The sequence below is a fragment of the Pelophylax lessonae genome, assembly GCF_965119305.1.
Source record: "Pelophylax lessonae genome assembly, chromosome: 3".
Lineage (NCBI taxonomy): Eukaryota > Metazoa > Chordata > Amphibia > Anura > Ranidae > Pelophylax > Pelophylax lessonae.
This window is the reverse complement of record NC_138770.1, coordinates 219380736-219388437: the sequence shown is the minus strand read 5'-3', so window position 1 is coordinate 219388437 and position 7702 is coordinate 219380736.

The window sequence follows — 7702 nt, the reverse complement described above, 5'->3', positions numbered from 1 at the left end:
TAAGTACAGTAGTGAAGTAGTTCTACTTAGTTACTATACATCTCTGGCTATGTCAATCATTTCACAGAGCCTTGCCTTCTGCACTACAGAGGAGCTGAGGGGAGGAGTTTCAGGAGGCGGGGTCAGTACAGGAATCACAGCTTGCAGCAGCAAAATACCATGGGATATGTGGTCCTTAGGAAATAAAAGAAAACAGTAGAGGGGACCTGCAAGGCATGCAGGGAACATAGGAATTTGGTGGAAAGAGATGGCCATCAGACAGGCAGCAATCACAGCAAGAAAGGAGATTTTTCAAGTAGGTTTATATTACATTGTCAAAAATAACTACTGATTATAATTGTTATTACAATGCTTTTATTATAAAATAAAGGTGTATGCTGTGACCATAGAATTCCTTTAACCTTGTCAGTTAAAGGAGAACTTTACCCATAACAACTTGATGAAATATAATGATCTTTAGCACCATTTTGCTGAAGCCCAGAGCCCATGAACAGCAGTAAGTCTTTAGGATGTTAGCAGATCGGCCTCTACAAATTTAATACAATGCCTAAAAATAGAGAGCAACTGAGCATGTGCAGAGCAGGGTGAGACAGCATATGACTACATTTTTAAACATTGTAGGCCCTTTTTATATATATTTTACATAGCTATACCTGCAACGCCTGAAATGGTTTAGCAGGACTTAATTTTCTGACTTAAAGCGGAACTTTATTCTCTCAATCAACATGGACTATTTTTAATCCTTATGCTGCTAGCATTCGAAAATAGATAGGAAAGTATATCACATTTACTTGTTTTAAACTTTTTTTTACATGCCTAGGCAAATATTGTCATGTATCCCAGGAGTCTTCAGGAGAGGAGGGAGGGTTTTCAGCTCAGCATATGCCTGAGCTAAGAGCAGATGGATTCCAGGAAGTAAATGATACATGAATCATCTGCCCTTATGATGGCCACAACCAGAAATGCTAGGGGGTGTTTTTCAAAATGATTTCTCAGAAAAAAATAAAGCATAGAGACATGGATGGTTGGGGGAGATTGCTTTGAATGATAGAAATGAATTAAATAGCATTTTTGGTTTGTGATGATCAGAAGCAGAGCAGTTCCACTTTAAGTACCACTTTAAACACGTCTTAAAACTTAATACAAAAATAAATATTTCATAAATTGCAGCTTGCCAGTCCTTAAAAAGGGAGGCTGCAATTTTTTTTTATTTTATTCAGGCTTTTTTGTTCTCTTTTTTTTACTTGACTTGACTTCTGCATTGGCATTTACATGCTCATGCATATAAACAAGCAGAACCATGTATCACTTGTATTGGTGGCTGTAATCCAGCACATGCAGCTCCACAGGCACCAAAGAGAATCAGAGATTTAACACATCAGCAAACAGGAGCTGATAAGCCTTTAAATGTATTTAAAAGTGGTTGTAAACGTTTGTTTTTTGTTTTTTTGTTTTTAAATAACAAACATGCCTATACTTACCTGCTCTGTGTAATGGTTTTGCACAGAGCAGCCTCAAACCTCTTCTTCTGGGGTCCCCCACCGGTGCTCCAGGCTCCTCCTCTTTATCAGGTGCCCACACGGAAAGTTGCTTTCATTGGGGCACCCGTGCAGGCTTGCTCCCGAGTACTGCTGATGCGTCCATTGATGCAGACAGCAGGACTTGGCTCAGCCCCCCGTTACCATGTCACAGAATTTGATTGACAGCAGCAGGAGCCAATGGCCCCTGCTGCTATCAATCTGTCTAATGAGGAGAGTGACAGCGGATGGAGCTGCTGTGCTCGTGCACATCGCTGGATCGGATCAGGCTCAGGTAAGAAAAATGGGGGATCTGGGGGAGCGCTGGAGCACAAGCAGTTTTTCACCTTAATCCACAGAATGCATTAAGGTGAAAAACATTAAGGCTTTACAACCACTTTAACTAAACGTGCCTAAGGGCTCTTTCACACGGAGCAGACCGTATTGCGAACCGCTCCGGCACTTTTTTTTTTTTTCACGGTGCGGATGACACTTGTGTCCTCCGCTCCGTATATCCACATATCATCCCATCCATTTGCGGATGATATACGGACATAAAGTATGTCTATGCGCATTGCTGATGTCAGCGGATGACACCGCTGACATCCGATTTTGCATCCGTTCCGTTTTTTAAACGGAACAAAAATAGGGTTCTGTTCCGTTCCAAAAAACGGAACAGAACTGAAAGGATGAAAATTGGATGTCAGCGGATGGTCATCCGCTGACATCCGCAATGCCATTGACATACATTATGTCCGTATATCATCCGCAAAAAAATAGGATGATTTGCGGACATACGGAAAAGCCTGTGTGAAAGGGCCCTTAATGTGTTTACAAAATGCGGCATTTTTTAAACATCTTTTCTCCCACCAGAAGAGAAGGCATTCAGGGGAGCTGAGCAAACAGATGAGGCCTCAGTATCTGTTTGTAGATTGCCCTTACTATATACACTGTATTCCAAAAGTATTGGGACGCCTGCCTTTACACACACATGAATTTTAATGGCATCCCAATCCTAGTCCGTAGGGTTCAATATTGAGTTGGCCCATCCTTTGCAGCTCTAAAAGCTTCAACTCTTCTGGGAAGGCTGTCCACAAGGTTTAGGAATGTGTCTATGGGAATGTTTGACCATTCTTCCAGAAGCACATTTGTGAGGTCAGGCACTGATGTTGGACAAGAAGACCTGGCTCACAGTCTGCGCTCTAATTCACCCCAAAGTTGTTATATCGGGTAGATGTCAGGAATCTGTGCAGGTCAGTCAAGTTCCTCTACCCTAAACTCTCTCATCCATGTTTTTATGGACCTTGCTTTGTGCACTGGTCCAAATCATTTGGTGGAGGGGGGATTATGGTGTGGGGTTGTTTTTCAGGGGTTGAGCTTGGCCCCTTAGTTCCAGTGAAAGGAACTCTTAAGGCGTCAGCATACCAAGACATTTTGAACAATTTCCTACTCCCATCTTTGTGGGAACAGTTTGGGGATGGCCCCTTCCTATTCCAACATGACTGCACACCAGTGTACAAAGCAAGGTCCATTAAGACATGGATGAGCCAGTTTGGGGTTGGAGGAACCTGACTGGCCTGCACAGAGTTCTGACATCAACCCGATAGAACACCTTTGGGATGAATTAGAGAGCAGACTGCGAGCCAGGCCTTCTCTCCAACATCAGTGCCTGACCTCACAAATGCGCTTCAGGAAGAATGGTCAAACATTCCCATAGACACTCCTAAATCTCATGGACAGCCTTCCCAGAATAGCTGAAGCTGTTACAGTTACAAAGGGTGGGCCAACCCAATATTGAACCCTACGGACTAAGACTGGGATGACATTAAAGTTTATGTGCATGTAAAGGCAGTGTCTCAATGGTTTTCACAATACAGTGTATTTTAAAGGGAACTTTTTTGTAATTTTTATAATATGGGTGAAGTGCCTCATTACTACTTATCAAACCTATAGCTGATGCTATGTAATGGCTTTTATAGATGGGAGATTATCTTTACCAGTTTCTGTCTTTGCACCTCTGCCTGTTTGCATAGACATAAGCAGACACACACACACACGGGTGAGCTATGCATGCATGTTTATGGAAACATCTGTGGGCGGTTGAACCCTGTCTGTGCATCTGACCACCCTCGGATGTCAATGGTCAGCCTAGCTTTGTAATTACAGCCTAGCTCCTGTGGACAGATGACTGAGCAGGGGAATCCAAATCACTACTCCAGACACTTTTGAAGAAGAGACATTTGCAAGGCAGCCAATCTCCCTGTTGAAGAGGTTCACAGGGCAGAGAGGGATTAAACTTGTACTTTATCATCCTATTCTACACCTGCTCTCTAAATAGGGGTTTCACTAAACAACATGTACCCAGCAGTCAGAAGACATTCTCATAGAGAGACTTTTCTATTCTTGTTTTAAATAGGCTTGTTTCATTGTGTCACCACTAGACTTATGAATAATTTTAGGTTGGCAGTGTTCTACATCTCTGAATATGATTATTGTTATTAGAAGTATAACAATGTATTTTTAAAATTCCATTAGGCACTGATTACAGTATAGGGGAATAATACAATACATGACTTGAAACGAATTAAGAGGGAGACAGTCTTTGAAGGAACTTATTCGAATCCACCACATCGTAACTTATATACAGGATTCATTACTTATTTTCTTTAGGGTGAGTTAATAAAACAACATAACACCTTTAGAAGAATTAGAATTTGTAAACGAATTGAATTTCCATGCCAGGCCTGCCAATCGGCTCAAATAACTCATTGTTTTCTAATTAAAAAAAGCAAATTCGTACTCAAACAGATGGATTAATTAGACTTTACAGGATCGTATCTTTATAAAAGAATGCTTTATATCCACTTCAGCTCTGGAAGATTTTAACCCTTTCACGACCAGGACATTTTTTGTTATTCGGCACTGCTCTATTTTAACTGGTGATTGCGCGGCAATGCAATGCTGTACGCATTTTATCCCTCCACAAATAAAGCTTTCGTTTGGTGTTATTTGATCACCACTGGGGTTTTTTTTTCCTTTTTTGCGCTATAAACAAAAAAAAAAACATAGATTTTGGGAAAAAAAACAATATTTTTTGCTTTTTTTTATAAAACATATCCAATAAAAATTAAAAAAAAAATATTTTCTTTATACATGTAGGCCAAAATGTATTCTGCTACATGTCTTTTGTAAAAAGAAATCCCAATAAATGTATATTTATTTGATTAGTAGCATGAAGATTATAGCGTCTACAAACTATAAGATGTATACAGGAATTTAATGTTTTTATTTTTTTTTACTTGTAATGGCAGTAATCAGTGATTTATAGCAGGACGGCCAGAAATCTGACACTAACTGACACTTTGTGGGGACTGGCTAACTGACACTGACATCTCCAGTGACACTAATACAGTGACCAGTGCTAATAATGTAAACTGACACTGAACTAATGACATTGGCTTGGAAGAGGTTAACATCTGGGGCAATCAAAGGGTTAAATGTGTGATTAGCAATGTTAACTGTGTGTAATATGTGCTGATTTTACTAAGCAATGTGCTGTTTTTTATTCTCTGCTTTGCAGGGAAACAAAAAAATGGCACATCGCCACTGTCAGAAGAGAGTCCTGTGTTGTTTACATACACAAAGCTCTCTCCTATCACTAACTTTGATGATCGGTGGGTCTCGGCCATAAATCATTGGCCAGGAACCGCTGATCAACGAATTCTGGAGCCAGAGACAGCACAGCCAGGCGCGTGCACACTCCCCCTACCTGGAAATGCAGAATCACGTGTATATAAATCAGGGGCAGACTGACAACTTTCAGCACAGAGGCAAGTACAAACCAGAGGCCCATGGTGCAGCAACTCAGCCCCCCTCCTACTCTCCCTCTTCCCGTCCTCCTCCTGACCCCCATTCCAGGCTGGAGCTCCAGGTACTCTCTACTCACCGCCTGAATCCGGGTTCCCAAACTGACCAGCAGGGGTCAATTGGAAGGAGCTGGGACAGCTCAGTTGGGGCTGGCCGGGGGAGGAGAATCTGGGAAAATGGGACATGGAACTGGCCTCTGCTCAGACACAGTTTACACCATCCATGCTGGGTGAGGAGGCCTGCGCTCTGTCCTTGTCTTCATTCCGCACTCAGTAGGTCAGTGGCAGGGGCTTTTTACTTCTCTTCTCCGGGCATCCTTTAGGCATGTCTGTGGCAGAAGTGGTGCAGCCTTTTTAGAGGACATCAGAGCGGCCCAGGGGGGCAATTGCCCAGTCCTCCCCTGATATTTGTGATTTTGTGCAGCCGGCCCACACTGTGGCAGTAAAACTACATATGCAGTCAGGAAATGAATAAATGTGTGTGCCATTTCAGTAGTGATACACATAGTATTCAAGTGTTACTAAACCCACAATAGTAAAATCAGTCTAGATATGCAGTAAAACATGCTTGTTATACTCACTGTGGAACCTAAGGGGTTAATCGTCTGCATTGTGTAAAAAGGCTGTTTGATCCTATTTTCTTTGATCCTCCCCTTCTTCCACTGTCCCCAATCCATCTCCTGATAGTACAGAGCCTTTGGGGGCACTCTGCACATGCTCAGTTTGGTGTGTATTGCTAGAGAATTTTATTTTTTTCTTGGAAGGGTGCATGTAAAGTGTATGTAAACTCCATAAATACATTACTTTTATTTGCTCTCTTTTCGTCTGTTAAATATACCATTGAAAGTTTTTTTTTATTATATCTGTTCAACAAGTGCAAATAAAAACAGCTGTTTATCCAGCCAGAAATCTTGTGAGCGAATCATTTCCTATGCTTCTTGCCTCTGGACTGTTACCAGTTTCCTGGGATTGTTCCCTGCTATCTGTGTGGACTATAAAACACCTCCGCTTAGTAATGGAGAGAGAGCAAGGTGTTTTGTAGTCCTAATTCAATCTCTGTCCTAGGGTGGGGTTCCTCCAGAGGTTGCTAGGGGTTCCTTGAGAAGAGAGTGTTGGCAGGTTTATCTCCCACCTACAATGTCCACCAATGTAAGGAATCGCTACAATTTCCACTGCCTTTGTTTCTTTTCTTTATATTATTATTATTGTATTATTCTTTTTTGTTCCTATTCTCAACTATTTTCTTTAAAGTGGTTATAAAGACTAAATGTTTTTTTTTTCTACCTTAATGCATTATCTGTATTAATGGGATATTAAAGGCTAATGTTTCTTTTTCTTTAAAAAACAAACATGTCCTACTCACCTGATCTGTTCTCTTATCGTGTCCCCTGCCAGCGTTTTTGGCTCCTCCCTCCTGCCCAGTGCCTCCAGAGCAAGTAGCTTGCTATGGGGGCATCTGAGCAGGCTTGCTCCTGAGCTGCTGCTCTGCGTGTCTATTCACACACAGAGCCATGGCTCAGCCCCGTCCCCCCTCTCTCCTCATTGGCTCACTGGCTGTGATTGACTGTGTTGTGCTGCCTCAGCCAATGAGAAGTGGGAGTCCCCAAAAAGCAGAGGCTCTCAGGCACATCGATGGATTGCAATGGGGCTCAGGTAAGTGTTAGGAGGGGCTGAGGGGGGCTGTTGCACAGAGAAACATTTTTACCTTCAGGCATAGAATGCATGAAGGTAAAAAACATTGAGCCCTTAGAACCACTTTAAGGTAAAAAACCTCCATGATTCTTGCCTCGGTCTAATCCGTGCCCGAGAGAAATGGCGCTGCTCTTTTTCTCCCTCCTCACTGTACTAAATGAGAGCAGTGGGAGCCATTGGCTTCTGCTGCTGTCAATCAAATCCAGGGACAAGGGAACAGGGGGCAGGGCCAAGCTGCACTGTTTAGGTAAAAGATGAACACAGTGTGTCAATGGATCAAGCCCGCACAAATGCCCCCATAGCAGGTGGCATGCAATGATGGGCACTCGGCAGGGGGGAGAAGCCATGAGCACCAGTGGGGGGACCCCAGAAAAGGAAAGGGGGCAGCCCTATGCAAAACCATTGCACAGAGCAGGTAAGCATACATTTTTTGTGATTAGAAAAAAAAAAAAGATACTTTATAATCACTTTACGCATGAAGGTAAAAAACCTTTTGTGTGCAACGGCAACCCCCCCCCCCTCCCCAGCCCCATAAATCTTTACCTGAGTCTCCCCCAAATCAGCGATGTTCAGGATATCCTCCCTCTTCATTGGCTGAGAGAGCCGTGGGAGTCCATTGGCTCCCAC